The sequence below is a fragment of the Plodia interpunctella genome, chromosome 1 (genome assembly GCF_027563975.2).
Source record: "Plodia interpunctella isolate USDA-ARS_2022_Savannah chromosome 1, ilPloInte3.2, whole genome shotgun sequence".
NCBI lineage: Eukaryota > Metazoa > Arthropoda > Insecta > Lepidoptera > Pyralidae > Plodia > Plodia interpunctella.
This window is the reverse complement of record NC_071294.1, coordinates 1,923,438-1,943,360: the sequence shown is the minus strand read 5'-3', so window position 1 is coordinate 1,943,360 and position 19,923 is coordinate 1,923,438.

Sequence of the window (19,923 nt, the reverse complement as noted above, 5' to 3'; positions counted from 1 at the left end):
CTCAAGTCAAAAACCTAACAAACTGTATATTATAAATTTAAAACATATTTTTGTCAATTTTCTAACCTTGTCATCTACCCTATTGCGAGCATATGTGATCAACACAACATGTTTGTTTATCCTCCTAATTACTGGTTCGACAACATTGCTGTAATTAATACCAACAATAATTTATTACTTGTTTGCGATCACTATAGCTGTTACACAATCTATTAGGGCAGTAGTAGATGACTGAGCGGTTAGTTTAAAAATTAGCCTATATCACTCTCCCGTTCCCCTACTAATTATATTCGCACCAAAAATTACATTAACCCAATGTTCCCTTATGACGTAAAAGAAATACAAACAATATTAATTAGGGATGTTTAGATAAATCTTGAAAGTAATAAAGAAATTAGGCCTAGTGATTAAGAAGCCCATTTGTGATCGAAAGGTTCGAATCTCATGCCTCATTAGTGAATATATCGATATGGTCATATCAGTATAGGCATGTGATAGTTCCATATATATAGCCCCGAGACTATTTTAATGGTACACGGCTGAAATTCAACCTATACCATGAAAAATTAAACACGTAACACGACGTTGTGTCCACACGTACTCTTTTTTTTTTTACACGTAACAATACAATTATATGCGTACACGATATGGGAAGAGACTCATAGCATGTAGACGTGAAGTGTAACGCATTTGTATGTTTCGTGGTAGACCTTCTGGTATATCGAAAAGGATATTTTTATCCCAGGAAACCTACATAATAAAAACAATACACATTCGCTCATCCGTCACTTAATTTTATACCTATTCCCTTCGAGAGTTTAATTTAAAGTATAAGATAAATCTTTATGACTTATCTATCATCAATTTAACCGAGCAGATTATTTTCCACCGCTCAGATTATAGGACAAGATTGATTATAAAGAAAATTTTCTCATGGAAAAACCGCTCAAGACGAAATCAATAATCGCTTACAACATTTTCGCCTTCACAACCAACCATTAATAAAACAAGAGACCCACGAACCTTATAGATAACTACCCTCAAGTAATTTAATTATACGACATTTCAAAATCGACCATATATCGTGTAACTAAAGTTGAAAATTGATTGGTGGCGAGCTTGGCGACAGCAAAACATCTATGATCGTCAATATACATAAGAGCGTGGAAAAATTGTGTCAGCCTTATTGATGAGCCGTTAAGACTCAAAATTGGATGTAGACTGAAGTTTTGGAGCTCTAATATAACTCCTAAAATATCAGCACTTACTCCTAAGTGCTGTTATAACCCGGTGATTTTCATATGACTTCGTAATTAGGCTGAACGAAGTGATTTAATGGGGAAATCACGATGCTTTGACGTTAGTCGGTGATATACGACAAGATTAAAAGTGTGTTAGGCCGTGTTCAGACAAACGTAATTATTATTATTGAGAGATTAGCATATAGCGAAGAAAGCTAAAGCTAAATACATCAGATTACATTATTCGGATGAGAAATCAAATCATTCCAAACATTTGTCGTTAAAAATCTATTAGTGACCTCATACGACTTCCATCGAATGATATCGAGTGGTCCTATTCCAGGGCGGAACCACACACCAAATAGACAATATACATACAGTCCAGCATTGCGGTAAAATTACAAGTGAGTGTTGTCAGCACGTTAAAAGTTCTGTGTACTAAGAAAACAGTGCATTGCGAGCAGAGTGAGCGTAAATCCAAACTTTATCAATAGAAACAACTTCATATGAAATGCTTTTATTATCTACCTACTTGTTAACTTTGCAGGCGTCTATTGTATGTGTTTGTTTGTTTTCAAATAATATACCTGAACTTATGTATTCAAATTATTTATTCATAAATTAGGCCTTCACGTCATATTCCAAATTAAATATTATTTACTAAAACTGCTAGCATTTCGGAACGACCACTGCCGAGAAGAAATGCCGCTCAACTAATTCTACATTCTATTCATAAATTTGAACATAAAAAGTATAACACTAGCTTTTACCTACGGCTTCGCCCGCGTGATATTCCCTGCGAAGCGGAACAGACACGATTTTTCATATAAACTTTCGGGTGAAAGTCGTTTTTGTTATGGGGGTCCCCATAATAGTCATATGGGAGTTGATTTTTGAAAAAAAGTAGCCTATTTTTGCACGGCGGTCTTAAACTACATGAATACTAAATTTCACTAAAATCGGTTAAGCGGTTTAGCCGTGAAAGCGGAATAGACAGACAGGCAGACAGACTTTGGCATTAATAATATTGGAAAAGTTTCACATTACAATTAATTCGGGACAAGCTGATATAACGTCAACCTCGTCCCCCCCTCTCCACGCCCAACCCGCCAAGCCCCCCTTCAAGTTGGTGTCCAGTTGAAGTTGTCCTCGATTAATTTAACCAACTAACTTAGAGTAACCAGACACTTATGTATCACATTCACGCTCCAAACTTACTGTTGTATGTTGACGATATTATACGTTGTTCTGTTACACAATAATGCAAGCAAGTTACAATTGTTTAACTGGCTGCAAAAATATAAGGTTTTTATCTATAACTAGCTAACCTTATGTTTAAACCTTCGGGAATAAATTGTCAAAATAGTTAGTGAAAATTGTATTCCACCAAAAACTATTTTCATGTAAAAATGTTGCCGAGACGAGTCTAGTTTGCTTCACAAACTCTACACTTTAGTCAAAATGTATGAAAAAGTGGCCAGATCTGATGTCAAGATTCTTTATATGAGCTGATGATACAAGAGCCAAGATTCTTTATATACCTATGCGCCCTAACTTTACCAGACCTAACTTCACATACGTTAAAATGTGTTGCTTGGCCGTTTTGCTACCGTCACGTAGATTTCTAGAAATAAAATAACGAATTAATTATCTCATTTCTAGAGTAACAAAACGGCCAAGCTACATGTTTTAACTAGAATGTAAACTAGATATTTAAACTTCGTATACAAAAAATATCTGTGTGTACCCTTAAATTACGTTAAAATATAAGCGTAGTTGTACATATGCCACAAAATTGATTCGTCACTGGAAAATAGTATGCGTGAATTTGATACACTTCTGATTTTTACTAACAAACCATTCCTTTATTATGTTCAGTCAAAATAATATATTCACGAAAATTTATTTTATTTTAATTTATCGTAAGCGTGTTCACAAGCTTTCAAGTATTTTGATTACAATCTTAACTATAATCTTTACTGCATCTAATATTACACGCGTATGAAAATTTGTTATATTGTTAAGCAGTTAAATTTTAATTTCCTTTTACAACTCCGTATAAAAGAGTCGTATTAATACCTAAGTTATGTTCATTTATTTTTTATACCAACGCACTCAATTCTTATTATTTTATTATGATTGTACAAAAGGCTGCCTGAAAGAAATTTATCACAGCAATAAGGCCGCCTTTTGTGCATTTATGTTTCAAAATTTTAACTTTCACGGCTAAATTTGGCAAAATTTAGGTATGCATATAGTTAAAGACATTAACATGGCATTCCCAGATGAAATAAAAGAGAAGGTAGAGCTCGTGTCGTATAGGGAGGTGAAATCGATGGCCGAGGACAGAATGAGCTGAGGAAAGATGGAAAAGGCTCCACCGATAAGAACGAAGTTCTTAAATTCATTGATTCTATTTTTTTCAAAAATCAACCCATAAATGACTAAAACTTTGTTCGGCTTTCGCAGATAAATTCAGGCGGGAGAAGCTGCGGGAAACGATAGTTTATAAACAGATATAAAATAAACTAAACATTAAATAACTGGACAAGTGTGTGTCGAGCCACATGCAATTTATGTTGAATCGACGATTGGTATGTCCTTCCTCATGTACCATCCATTCCTTTTGGCATTTTTCCTTTCCTCATTTCCTGTAGCATCATTTAGAATGATATGTATCTTATCGAGTGTGTTGCCAACACTGGTGTTAGATTTTATCCAAATAAGGCATCTGACATAATTTTATAACTTAACGAACTAGGTAGTCGAAGGAAACCTGCACACTGGTGGACAGTTTAGCCCACCAGTGAGAATGCGACTACTTGTCACTAGGTAGGTACCTACTGACATCTAGTGGCAGGTAGTCGCATACACATTAGTGAACTAAACTGTCAACCAGTCTGCAAGTTTCCTCACAAAGTTTCCTTTGAGTAAAAACAAGTGGTGGTCACTGAAAATTACACACAAATCAGATTGATATATACAAAAAAACAAACTCATGTGGCACGAGTAGGTTTCGAAATCTTTACCACTGGACCCCAACCTTTTTTTATTATCGAACGTTGCACAATATTCCTCGCTCGTTCGACGAGTATGAGACCCAAATCTCCAATAGGTAAGTACATAAATTCATACAGTGTAAGTTTAACATTAAGTGTACAGCTTGTTACTGGGTATAATATAGTTGAAGCGATTCTTGGCACGTTTTGCTGTGCACACAGGTCTCCGTCGGCAGATTAATTCTCAGTTAATACGGTGCATCTCTCCTTTGACACCCCCCCCCTCCTCCCCCTTACCGCATGCTGCACCCCAGTACTGTCAACTAATGCATTTTAAATTAGAGAGAAATTACACCATATATTTTAAAAGAATCTTTTAATATATATTTTAAGTAAATGATTCAATCACACGTTTAAATTTAGTACGCCGCTTGGCTTTTAATTAGGTTTTAATATATAATAGAAATTTATCTGGATAAAATAAAATTACTGAGAAAAATATTGTTTATTCAGACTGCTGAAATATATTTTTATAATTTATCTACATATTTCAAATCGGACAAAAAGCAAAATCCATTTTTTGAACCAAAAAAAAGATTGGCGGTTAAGAAAGCTACTTAAATATTATTTACTACTTTCGTTTCACGGTAGTCGGGTAAATAGAGTTAAAATGAAAATTCCTAACCGCCTGCTTCTAGAACATCCATCAAGTGAAGTCATAAAAAGCTCCTCATAAAAGTTCGACGAGAAATAAATTTCAATTGCCACTAAATTTCCTTCAGTACACGCTTACAAATTACTGGAAATTCCTTTTTAGTGCTTACAATTTCTCGAGTATTTTAACTACTCTTTACATTTAACTCGGCGAGAAAATGTCGTTGGCATTTCAGTTATGATAAACTGGCTTTTGCCAACAACTTCGTATGCGAGGAAAAATCCGTTTCCTGGGGGAATTTCAGGAAATACCTTCTTGGTGCTTCCCTATACTGTCCTAGGACCCTACACACCAAATTTCACCTTTCTACGCCCAGTAGTTTCGGCTGTGCGTTGTCTGTCAGTTAGTCACTCAGTAACGGAAGAGTTTTATATATATTGATTATTAGTACATAAATGTGAATCTACGGTTGAGTTGCACCGTCAAATTTGACGTTGAGTTTAACCGGTGCGCCAATGTGTCAAAAAAATGCCGTATTTTGTCAAAACTGAAAAACAAAATTAACTAAACAGTCAAATTTGACGTTAACTCTAATGTGCGCGGAAAAACGCAAAGTACTAAACTTCAGTGGCGCGCTGCTTAAAATCTACGTCAAATTTTACGGTGCACCTCACCATAAGGAAACCCACAACACAAGGTCGAGCTTTATACCTGAAAGTGACTATAATAAAAATTGGAGAACAACAAAATAGTGTTGCGAGCAGTTTAACCAAATCGACAAAGTTGAGTTATCAATTTTAAGCTCGGTATGTCGAATCACGACCGCCTGATGGCTTCTGTCACGCCAAACGATAATATTTGAGAATTTTCACATATAACACCTATTTTGTTTAGCGGAGTTTAAGTTCGTTTGTTCTGAGTCAACTAAACATCGATTAAAACAATATTATAGTTATTTCGGTTCTGCTGTTCATATTATTTGAACTTGAAAAAATAATATTACTTAACTATTTTCCCGTTTATTTTTCAGCCATAAAACAAAAGTCATTATCCGATTCCGTACCTATATGTTACTTATATAACTTTAACTAGGTAGCTAGTAGTAGTCCCGGCTTCGCACGCAAAAACCTTCCTGTTATTATGACTCTATATATTAAAGTAAGACAGACAGACAAGACAGATACTGGTATCAGATTTCATTTAAGTCGCCTAACCTATCTGACACGATTTTTACGACTGCCTACTGACATCTAGGGGCAAGTATATAGTAGTACATACTAGTGAACTGAACTGTCCACCAGTGTGCAGATTTCCTCACTATAAAAATGCTGGTCTATAAAAACTACTACACATGAGTCAGATTGGTATACAAACTCATGTGGCACGAGTAGGATTCGAACCTGGGACGTTTCGATCACAGGCGGACGGTCTTAACCACTGCGCCAACGCCGCTTCTTGTTTCTTCGTTTTATCAAACGTTTAATCAAGCCAATCACAAGGAAGATATTTCAGCAGCGAAGGTAGAACCCAAAATACCCTCTAATACCATTTCTTACAGCAAAAACCCTTAAATCTAGCTAATGACCCTAAAGTACGTCCATCACTTACACGTACCGACGACAAATGTACACAGAAATCCAGATCTAACTCATTATAAACCAGCCTAACCTGACCCCTAACACCTGAGAAACAATACTACAATATTATCAAATAGAGATCAAGTTATATTGGCAACTACTATTTAGAGATCCTTATTTAAATGAACCGAGAATTCTGTACAAATTGATGTTAGACCACTACAAGTGATTAATGAGCTAAAGGCATTTGAAGATTTGTTTCGACACAAATATTATTATTATATAAAGTGGTCGGCGTTTGCGAGTTTGTATGTTTGAGGGTAATCTCCGAAATTACCGAAACGATTTCAAAAATTATTTCAGCATTCTTCTTCATAGTCGTATTCCTCATGGCTGAGGGTCGTGGTCATTACGTGGATTTAAACACACACAACAACTCTCTTGGCATTAGTAATCGAGTGGTTTGCCATTGCCTTCTCCATTTCACACACAAGTTAATAATAATCAACCAGTGCGCAGATTTCCTTACGATGTTTTCCTTCACCGGAATTCACCATTAGAAAGGTATCCAAGCTTGCTATAGGCTATATTTTATCTCAAAATTCCCACGGGAGCGAAGCCCCGGGTAACATCTAGTATATATACAACAACAACGATTATTCTAGAAGTTTTAATAATAGTGTAGATGAAAAATTTCATTTTGATGATGATTCGAAGGTCCTTATATTATTCGAAACGCCAGTGAAAAATTACTTTAATAATGACAATGCTTTCAAAAATATGACAAAAATAAAATACACTAATTTTTTGACTAGTTTATCTTTTATCAAAATCTTCTAACATTCGATACATTAGAATTAAATCTTACATAATATTAAAACTTTAATAACATTTTCTTTCAGCTTTAGAATAAAGTGACAACAAAGTACGATACTAATTCATATTTCGAAAATACTTCACGTTTTGAAAATATCACAAGGCTTGTTCAATCTGACTATGAATTCAAGGCAGCCTTTCATTAAAATCAAGCTAATAAAGTTACGAACGCTGCTGATTTATAAAATATTTCACAGTCCGATTCAAATATCGTCGACGACGCAATAAAAGATAGAACAAAAGAGTAATCCAATTTTTAAACAGCGAACGACAACCGGAAATCTCGGTCGTTCATTGGCTGATAGCTCCATTAGCTAATTGCCATTGGTCGAGTTTCAGCCACAATTCACTGGCCGTTAAAAGGAGCTGTTGGAATTTTTTGAATTATTGAGTTCGAAATCCAAATATTAATTAAAATTAATGTGGAATTCCCACAGCCAGTGTTTGTTGAAACATGTTTTATTAATTTCGAGGTAAAGGCGAAACATTAATTAGTGTTATTTAACGTTTGGCTTTCGTACATCAGATCAATCCAGCGTTAATAACATTTTCATTTTTATTTGACCTTTGATCGTATGTATTTATAAATTTATCAATGAATATAATTTAAAGGTATATTATAAAGTTGTATTTTTTTATATCTTACTAGATGTTGCCCGGGGGTTCGCTCCCGTGGCAATTTCGAGATAAAATATAGCCTATAGCGATCTTGGACAATGTACCTTACTAATGGTGAAAGAATTTTTGAAATCGGTTCGGTAGTTTCGGAGATTACCCGTCTCAAACATACAAACTCACAAACGCTTACCTCTTTATAATAATAGTAGAGATTGGCTCCGTTGGGGATTTTCGACAAAAATAATTTACAAATTAGAAAATTATTATTATTATTCACTTAAATCTATTATCATTCAACGTAACATCCACAAATAAATAAGTGTAAAACCCACTTTAAAATCCATGTCCCAATCGCGGGAGCCATCGATAGCGATCCAAAGCGAACAAAGTTCACAAACAGAGGAGTTAGCGGAAACTTTAACTATACCAAACAACTTTGACATTTACTTCGTATTTACCGTCACTAGGAATGTAATTAGTATGATGTTTATTACAGACGTGTTATATAAAAATATAATTATATTTGTTATCTTAATTACAATTTAATTAATTTCGAGCAGCTTTGACATTTCAGTTTAATTAAATTCGTCAAGTTTCAAGTACGTCTTATATTAACATCTTCCATTTTGGGAGTACATTAAAGAAGCAAGAATAGATTTGAATTTAAAAGAAAAACTTTAATGTGTCAGTTAAGAAGCTAAGAAGAGCCCTCCTTTCATGCACATTGTTTGTAAAAGTCAATCAAGGGATAGACAAATTAGTCAATCAAACGATTGCAGTTTATATTTTATTTTCATATCAACACATGTCTCTAACATTTTCTGTGTCACCTCCCGAGGACCGCGTAAAAGGACCGGCCACCTGACTTCAACCCTCTTTAGGAATGCTATATGCTATATATATGTTGTTAATTGACATACAAACTAGTACATAGATTAGTACCTACACTAGGTTATCTTTTCATATAAACAGTGTCCCGTCTATTCCCGAAACCGTCCCGCCTTTGTCCCGACCTGTCCCGTGCCCGGCGACAAGTTAAATAACTCGTATAACTAATGCAAGAGGCGCGGGACCGGCGACACCGCCATTTTTGAACACTACGTTTACTCATTTTCGGATTTGGGTCAGGTATGAATATTTATGTAACGAAAATGTAATCCGTTTCATGGGTTTCCCCTTGCTGTGGTAAAAAAAAAATATTATTTTTGTCCGTCACACTCATTCGCTTTCAGTATCATGACTGGAATAAAACTTAAAAGTGGTCCTTTCTTTTTCCATTTTTCTTTCGAAGTCTGAAAGAAATTTCTATAGAAATAAGTAGTACCTTTGTGCTTAATATACTTGTCATATTTAAAACCCTAACTAATATTATAAATGCGAAAGTCAGTTTGTTACCTCTTCACGCTCTATCTACCCAACCAATCTTCTTGAAATTTTGCATACATGTAGTTTAAAGTATGTAGAAGGACAATAGGACTTCCATCCCGGAAAATTAACGGGCGAAGCCCCGGGCAAAAGCTACAAATATATATTATTATTTATATATATTTGTAAACAAATAGCGTGCTTACTGCTAAATTAGGAGAAACAGAAAAACTTGAACGTATACTCACGCTCTGTCCCTCAACGGTTGCCTCCTCAGCCATAGGGCATAGAAGAAGTGGGGTCCTTTCATGCTTTATAACTAAGTCTGAGGCAATAAATAAATAGTTATTAAATCGTTTCTCGCTGTTATAATCTGTCCGAATTTTTAACGACAAATGTGAAATGCTTTAATTTTGCCACTTCAATTTAAAAGTACCACTAAAACAGGCATCTAGTTGCCCTTTATGTTTGATATGCCCTTGCAGGGTGTCACTTGTACTATCAACTTGTGCTTGCAACCAACCTATACAACTTGTGTAAATAAAGAATCGGAATAAAATTTTGTACACTCCTACGCCATACTTTTAATGTGGGTAACTCCGAAATACTGGAACAAATTTCATTTCAGAAAAAAATAGTTGGCTTTTTAACGAAGCCCTTGTAATAATAACTATGAAATAGGCAATTTGTAGAGTAACCGGGCTGTTTGGATTGTGCTGGCTTCCGGCGGAGGGGGGGGCACTTCTCATTTCCGTTTCCGGTACCCGACGTGGATTGTAGGAGTTTAAGACATAGGTTGAGACGATTTTTAGATTGATGAGATTTTTAGGGGTTGAGAAGTTTTTTCCAGGAAAAATTTAAATCTACACAAAAATTTAAATCTCAATACTGATCGAGTAAGCGATCGCTGTTTTGGTACATAGTAGTTTTTATACAAGTTTTCATAGTTTTTGCTTCCGAAAACATCGTGAGGAAACCGGCACTCTGGTGGACAGTTTAATTCCCTTGTGTGTATGCGACTACCTGCCACTAGATGGAGGTAAATAGTCGTAATGGCCATGTCAGATGCCTTTAGGCGACTTGAATAAATTCTGACACCAGTGTTAGCAATAACACACCCGATATGATGATGATGACTTTGGTATTTTTAGTTTAAGGAGCTCTGAGAACCACCTCAGAGCGTTCCGACCGCTGCGCTGTGGCAGCGATATCATTACAATTTTTCAAATCTTAACAGAGACAAGAATTTGTTTTATTGTCTGTCCTTAAAATAACTAATCTGTACTGCGGTAATGTAAATTATATTAATGATTTTGGAAATGATTCCTTCGTCAAGAATCGGATCGTAATGACAGCGCAATAGACACCAGAAGCGCGAAACTTCTTTTATCTACGCGCGAAACCAATATTGCTTCAAAAATTAATAATTTAATTTCTAAGATTTACGACCGGTTGCTTGCTATACCTACAAGCCTTTTTCCTCTTTGAGAATGCAGTTGTTACCAGTCAACTCGATCCACGAGCGGAGACCGTACACAGATTCCGCTACATCTCGTACGCTGAACCTATCGATAACCTATAGGTAATCGAGTCCCGATAACTAAGTTGATTTCCTCCACGGATATAACTTTATCCAAAAAAGGTTCCATTTTTGATTGATGTCGACTCGATTAAGATCGTTCTAATGGCCCTCTCTGATTAGTCTTTAAAAGTTCCACCATTGTTGAAAGACTCATTTCCGATGTAAAAAGTTGTTAATGTAACGTCGTTTGATACTAGAGTTCAGTTTGTGTCCTTTGTCCTTCTTGGGAGACGAATTAGACAAAAAATATCTTATCATCATAGCTATGACGACCTCGGTGGCGCAGTGGTAAAGTGCTTGCCTCTAAACCGTGAGGTCCCGAGTTCGATCCCCGGTCGGGTCATGTTGGAAAATGATCTTTTTCTGATTTTATAAAATATAGTATTGTTTAGTTAGTATTATTTACAATGTAAAAGTAGCTTATTTTTTTTATTATGATTTATTTATTCACAAAATAGAATCCTAACTATAAATATAAAAGTATGTTTGTTTGTTACCTCTTCACGCTCTATCTACTCAAGCAATCATCTTGAAATTTATGTAGTTTGAAGTGTGGAGAATGACATAGGGTTAATGTCATCCCGGAAAATCAACACGGGCGAAGCCGCGGGCAAAAGCTAGTTAATAATAAATACAATTAAAAATTATATTAACTTATGCTGTAACGCGACGAAGTCCAGGGTCGCCGTAAAAAATAAGCTTAAAATTTTTGTTACGTTTGCCTCTGTTTATTCAACGGACCGCCAGCCTAACTTCAACTCTCCTCGGAGATGCTATTGTTACCTATAAGCTGGCTTAGGCTATGTTATATTTAGTCGTTTAGTCCAAACCAACAGAGGATATAGAGTGGTCCTATTCAGGGGCGGAACGACACGCCGCAAATCAAACGTCTATCAAGGCAACAAGTTTATTTGTGAGACAAATTAAAAAACCTCGACTTTCAATATTTATTTAGCTATAACTTTTGAATGGCTGAAGCGATTTTGATCAAACTTATCTAAGAACCAACGCATAGAAATTAGCTATCAAATAAAAGAAACCTCATCCAAATCGGTGATGAGCTACGGTGCTACATACACAGACAGACAGACACACATAGCGGTCAAACTTATAACACCCCTCTTTTTGCATCAGGGGTTAGGGTTGCGTTTAAAAACAAAACCATATCACGAAAAGCGCCATAAAATTCTAATCAGCGAAACCAATTCCCCAAAACAATTTACACACAGATACAGCAATCAAATATATTTATTTATTCATCCAGGTCTCATATTTCAAAATTCCTTAATTACACCGAAGCGCAATGCACTCAGTTTAATAAAGCATCACGCGCGAGAAATAAGTCTGGTATATTAAAAACAATGGCGCTGGGTTGGCGACGATGCCAAACTACTGAATTAGTTAGCGACATGTTGCTAACATAAACTGGACAGGATTAAACTTGGATGACTGTGACACCGTAACGTAATTTTGATTTCTTAATATTACTATTTTTTAACATGCATTATACAGCTTGGTTTTTGTATTGAATTGTATGTTCACAACTTGTTATTTTTTCCCTTAGTAGTTAAGAAAAAGAAACATGTAAATAATTTAATAAGAAAGAGGAATGATTAAGTTCATATTCTTCTCTTGTTATTCTCCGAAAGAAGAAAATAATTTGAAGAAACTCACAATAAACTGTATAAACGAACGATCACGGAATAAAATGCAGTTTTATAAAGTTTTCAATAGGTTTTTATATAGAGGTAAGTGCGATAAATACATTTCACGATATAGACTTTGATGTGATAAAATATGACATTTCGCGACTATAGATTTGACATTTTCAGATCTTGACATTTTACAACTTTAACATTTTCATTGATGACGTTAACCACTGACTCGAATATTTCATGAAATATTTTTAGTTAATGTTTTATTGTAAGTAGTTTTAATTTATTATCAATTTTATTCCTGATTCTTGTTTTATTTTTGTTCAATAAACATTTTGACATAAAGAAAACTTAAGTGAAACAATTCATAGTATTACAACAATGTTAAAACATATACAAAATAAAAATGTTGCGCGACTGTGTAAACATTTGATGCATTCATTGTAAGATGACAAAAATCGAGCCCGTGCAGGGGATGGCGTGGTAGGTGTGAAATTTGTATCACTAGATACCATACACACAAATTTGCAGTTTATGTTTCCACATTTTAACACTCAGTTAAAAATAGAAAAATCATACCCAAATAACATTTTGCTTTATGTAAAATCGAAGGCGATGCATTTTTTGAGATTTTAGACCCTTTCACGCCATATTCTTTCGGATACTAACTACTCTTTAACGCAAAATTTAGTAGACCGATTGTTATGAAATTTGGTACATAGGTAGAATATATGGTAGAATACCTGGAATAATACATAGTGTACTTTTTATCCCGAAATTCACACGGGAGCGAAGCCCCCGGGGCTTCGCAGCTAGTATTGTAAAGAGAAGTTGCGTCTGTTTTTTCGTCTATAATGGAAAACTACCAGACGGATTTTTGTACGGTTTTCACCAATAGATAGTGTGATTCCCGAGGAAGGTTTAGGTATATAATGTAATAATAATCACGTGAGCTCCAGTATTGTTTATAGAAAGTTTTTTTTATATGTGTGTATTTTATTGATCAGTAAAAATTGTAATTTTTGTATGTCTAAGGACAAACAGAACAGAGCAGGACGGCCGATTGTGGGATTGATAGTTTCTAAACGATGGATAGATTGAGACGGTGAATGTTTTTGAATGAATGTGAGAGAACGAGAGGTGATGAATGAAAAGTACGAGAGATATATATATAGGTAGCCATATTATAGGATTACAAGAGAACCGCTAATGAATGTCGCGTTACGCTTAAATAAAGATTTTTATTTTAAAGTTAAAAACAAGGTTTTAGCCTATTTTTTGCCATTTGTGCTTGTCATTTAATCTTTTTGTGTGTATATTATATGGGTCCTGTAACCTGAAGTAAATGTATTTTTTAAATTAATTTATTATGCTTTTATCCGAGCGAGGTCGAGACGGGCTACTAATTCACAAGAAAAGGAGTCAAACAATTGCGGAAACAACTGAGTAATGACACAAAGAACACGACAGGAAATAGATAGCAAAAACTTCATGGAAATAAACAACATGACAAACCAACAAATTGCAGTGAACATTGAGGAGTCGAAGCACGTCCAGCTGTAGGACAGTCGTGGATTAATTTCTAGCAGTTTCTATAACTGTGCACTATTTATTCTTTGGTGCATTCAAATATCGCTTTATATTATGTGTCACAACTCTTGAATAAATAAAATGTTTTGTTATATTTATTATTAGACTAGCGGCCCGGCTTCGCTCGTCTAAAAACATAATAAATTATACACATAAACCTTCCTCTGGAATCATACAATCTATTGGTGAAAACCGGATGAAAATCCATGCATCAGTTTTTGAGTTCATCGCGAACAGATAGACAGATGCGGCAGTGGACTTTATTTTATAATATGTAAGTATATATACGTATATGTACGTAACTCTGAGTTTCCATGAAATACTTTAAGTACGCTTTTAAACTTTCAATTAGTTTTAATAGTTTTGTATTGAAGCGGTTAAGACGGGTATCTATCTATAAGCATAAAATTTTAAACCATAATGTAACACAACCTATTACGCCAAAATGTTGTATGCCAAAATCGTTATGCCAAATTACAATAGGATGAAATATTTTATGCGATAAACAGTGGCCCCAGTTAAGACGAACCGCCTGTGAACCGAATTATCCCAGCTTCAAATCCTCAAGCTTCAAAACTCGTGCCACATGCGTTTGCATATCAATCAAATTCATCAAAAGAATGTTTAGTACTTTTCATCCACCACTTGCTTGTAAAGGTAACCATCGTGAGGAAACCTGCACTCCAGTTGATTATCAACTTGGATGTGAAATGGAGAAGGCAATGGTACCTACTGTTAATGTAATCTGTGGCAATAGCAAACCACTCCTTTAATAGAGCCATGAAAGTCGTTGTATGTATTTCATTTCACTTGATAAAGAAGCGGTGGTGGTGTAAAGGCTAAGACGCCCGCCTGTGGATCAAAAGGTCCCAGGTTCGAATCCTACTCGTGCTCCATATGAGTTTGTATACATATGTGACTCATATATAGTAGTTTTCATCGACCACCACTTGCAAGGTTCCACTGTGGTGAAGGAAAATATCGTGAGGAAACCTGCACACTGGTTGATTATTATTAACTTGTGTGTGAAATGGAGAAGGCAATGGCAAACCACTCCATTAATAATGCCAAGAAAGTTATTGTGTGTGTTTCATTTCACGTAATGACCACGACCCTCAGCCATGACGAATACGACTATAAAGAAGAATGAAAACGATCATCGGCCGTGAGGAATACGACTATGAAGATCATCATAAAAATGTGATGGTTGAGGAAGCTACCCGTAGAGTTTAAGAGTATGCTAGCGTGTATTCTACACGATATTTTCCTTCACTGGAATAAAATGGTGGCTTAATAAACTTGACTCAGATACAACGTGTACAATACAACTCACGTGGCTCGAGTAAGATTTGTATCTAAGACTTAACCACTGTACCACCACCGCTTCAAAAAGACTAATAAACTGACTAAATATCTCTCTCTCTCAACTAGCTCGGTAAATCCTCAGCCGTCGAAGCCCTGGATCCGCTTTGCTACGTTTTTTACGTGCGGTCGTTGGCATCCCTAATTGTCAGAGCAGGTAAACTGGCTAAACGCCTACATCATTTTTTAAATGAAATAAAATAGTAAAAAGTCTAGTATCAAAAGAACGCTCTTGCGTGGTGTGACAGTTTTTACCACTGATAGCAAACTATATAGACAGTGCAAGTTCTCGAGTCACTTGCTTACTTGAAAAAAAAAAAAACATTTTTTTACAGTTATTTTCGCTTGATAAATATGATTGTATATGTCAACCAAATTCACCTTTTTCTAAAACGTGTGACGCCCATGGTGTTACAGGTGTCCAGCTGAGTCACTGTCTGGTGGTCCGTATGCCTGTTCAAAACTATTAAAAAACTGTTATTGTTAGTTTAATACTCCTAAGCAGGTAGGATAGTGTAGAGTACAATCACTGTTGAGTTTGCTCCAAAGTAAGTTCGAGATTTACGCTATGGGATATTATATACTCAACGATACTATATTTTATAACGTACTAGCTTTTGCCCGCGGCTTCACCCGCGTGAATTTTTCCAGGATGAAAGGTACCCTATGTCCTTACATGCAAAATTTTAAGAATATTGATTTAATACATAGCACATGAAGAAGTAACAAACAAACTTACTTTCGCATTTATAATTTAGGTTATATCCTAATTAATATTATAAATGCGAAAGTAAGTTTGTCTGTTCGTTTGTTACCTCTTTATGTTTTTCTCAATCAAATTTTCTTGAAATTTTGCATATTTGTAGTTTAAAGTATGAAGAAACACAGGAAACTTAACTGTTCCCATACAAAACTCACGCGAGCGTAGCCGCGGGCAAAATTTATTATTAATTATACCCAGGTCAATCCGAAAAAACATCATTTTCCTTCTTGACCTGACCGGGGATCGAACTCGCCACCTCCAATAAAACAGTCCGTCATGATGACCGTTAGGCCACAGAGGTCGACAAGAAATGTTAAGCATTGTTTGGATTGGGTGTGATCATTGTTTGGCTGGAGTGTGATCAGACGGTCCTAGCTTTGAATTATATTTATACCTGCTACATGAGTTTCAATACTAATCTCCTATGTATTAATGTATCTTATTGTATGTATTTAAATGTACGTCAGTGACTTAACTCTCATTAAATTCCGCAACGCCGGCGCTCATTTAAGAGGTAGGGAGTAGAAAAGTAGTTGAAATGAACACGTAACCAACGTGCTATACGTTTTTATGTTATAAATGAGTTTTTTCTCACTATATATGGGCACTATTGCGTAGCGTTGAGTTTTGAATTTATGTTTTACTTCTGCCTCAGTGTTACTCCAGTAAACGTTGACTTTAATTTACTGGTAAAAGTTCTAATATACAAAATTGATAAATTAAAATATTCACTTTTAGAAATTTAATAAGATATCTAAACGGATTTGTTATACATGTCACAAAAAAAAATAATGAGATGTAGAAAACCTGGAACCGATCGGGAATTGAACCCGCGCCCCTGTCTATACAGGACAGTGCTCTTGATCACTGAGCTATCGAGCCATGTCAGTTCGGTTGAATTAATTCATCACGCCGACGTACAGTATTTTCATTAGAGAAGGTATTCTTAACTAATCAACATACCCCACTGTTACAAGCAAGAATTGTGTGTGAATGTTTTTTTGAAAATACTCATGCATCTTTAGGCGTAAGACGTAAAGAGAAGAATTAATTCAGCCGAACTGGCATGGTCTCGATAGGTCAGTTGTCAAGATATATCCAATTTTAATTTAGAAGTTTTTACATAAATAGGAATTCATCTACTGGAATTCATCTACTTTCGTAGATGAATTCAGGCGGGCGATGCCGCGGGCAAAAACTCTTTTTAATATAAATCTGATTAAACTTTCTTTAAAACAAAGCAAAGTATCTCGTAAATTTAAAAAAAAGCGACTAAATCGGAAAACTAAGACTTCTTAGTTCCAAAATAAATTGTCTACAATTCAAGGAGGGCCGGAAGGGTCGCCACGCTCCGTTTAAGTCGCAAAGTTTCCAGGTTACTCAGAAGGTCCTTTGAAGTAACAAATTGGATACCCCAATTGATATTCCAATTTATCTTTTTAGCAAACTTTCGTAAATTATCTTATTTTAAAACAAAACTATTTGGTAAGGGTAAAATAAATGTTTTTTGTATTTTTTGTTCAGAAAGGATGGAATTCGGTGAACGCTTTCAATAAATACTTTTACTTTTATATTCTGAACTTAAATCTCTTCAACTAGGTCTAGCTGAAATGATAAAGGCTGAACCTTAGCCGTATTTAAGCACAATACCCCTGGATGCAACCATCGAACGGCTGCACCAATGTCTTGTCGAAAAACCAACCAAAGGTTGGTTTAGCCTTTATAATACAATACTTCCAGTAGGTCTAGCCCAAAATAAGCAGGCTACACCAAGGTGTAGCCTGCTTATAGGTACACACTGCACTGCATAGGGACTGCACATGTCCAGTGCAGTTACTAATCCGTCCACCTGAGAATCTGTCCACTCGCTATGGAAGGAGATAAACGGACAACGAAGTTACGGTACAGTACCCTAAAATCACGAAAACACCAAACAAATAAACATCCGTAATAACAGCGCGGCTGGCAAAATGTTTTGAGGTTTTTATCTTAATGACCTGCTCAATTCCGGTTGTTGGTTTTCGGTTTTTCCTGGTACCGAATTAATTCTGTTTCTTTTTAACGCCTCAATGTCAAAAAGTCATAAATTGTAACAATCTTGTGTTGTTATTTTTTAAAGTAGTCATAATGTATATATGAGACCACAATTTTTATCTTCTTCTTCGGATTATTTCGCTCCTTTATTCTATTACGGTAGGGTGTTTCTCAGAGCTTTTCGGCCGCCGCGACCATCCACGGTAGGGTGTTTCTCAGAGCTTTTCGGCCGTCATTACCATTTTTCAAATTAATAACAAAGACAATAATTAGTTTTGCTATGTGACTTTAAAATCATTAATCTATACTGTGGCAATGTCAATTGACGAATGATGAAATTTTTGATTATGGAAATGATTCTTTCTTATGAAAATTTACGGTGACAGCGCGGCCGGAGCGGTAGAAACCGATAGGTTTTCATTGAAATACTAAAAAATAAATATAAGATAGAATCACATAATATTCCTTATGACTGAGGATCATGATCGTTATGTGGAATGAAACACATGCGTTTGTTAGTTCCCCATTTTGCACACAAGTTGTAATCAACCAGAATGCACGTTACCTCACGATGATTTCCTTCACCGGAAGCACTGAAAAAAACATGACAAGTTGATCATCACTGAAAAAAACATGACTCAGATTGATATACAAACTCATGTGGTACGAGTAGGATTCGAACCTGGGACCTTTCGGTTCACAGGCGGGATATGTTGATCCTATAACTATTACACCACCACGGCTTCCAGATATCGAGTAAAATACTGAAATCACATGAACAGGGAAACCTTAATAAATTAACAGCCGAAGCGAATACTGAACCGTGTCAGCGAGGCGTTGTATTGTCAAATTTGTCATATTTGTCAGTTTGTCACAGCGGATGGCGGCGTGACACGGGTCTCATATTATTTCGCAATTCGTCAACCCCACTCCTGCCACTGGAAGTACGGTATTGTACTATATTTCAACCAAAGACAGTATATAAATATATATACACTGCTGCAATATAACCTTTGCCTATAATACCGACATCGACAAAAATATTTGTCTTTGCTTCAATACACAATAAGTATTTGTCTATTATATTGTCTTTTATGAGTGTATTCCCGGATTAATTCTCGACTGTGACGCCCAAAACCAAAGGTCCATCCAAGAAATCAGGGGTCCCTAAACATTTTATATTCGCAGATCATTTATTTATATAGTCACATTTTGTTTAGTTATTTGTCTGTGTAGATGAAATATTAAAGTACAATGATGCTTGATCCATAGTGTAATAGAATTTACTATTTCAGCGCTGATCAGCGCGCCCTGGGCTGCTACCCTTAATTAAGAATATAACGTGCAAAAGTCCCTGTGAAGAAGGCCTTATTTCTGAATAAACGATTTGATTTTGCTTTATTAATTAGTGTTTAATCGCCAATATTAAAATTGAATATTTATGTCACTAGATGGCGATATTTAGTTTTAGAACGCGCTATCGTGTGTCGCTCAAGAAATTATATAGTGTTTTGAAATTTCGGCTTAACTTTTTGATCATTACACGGTTGTCACAATTCTGAAGTTTATATTTCTGTTGGACCTCACGTGTATTTTTAGTTAGTTG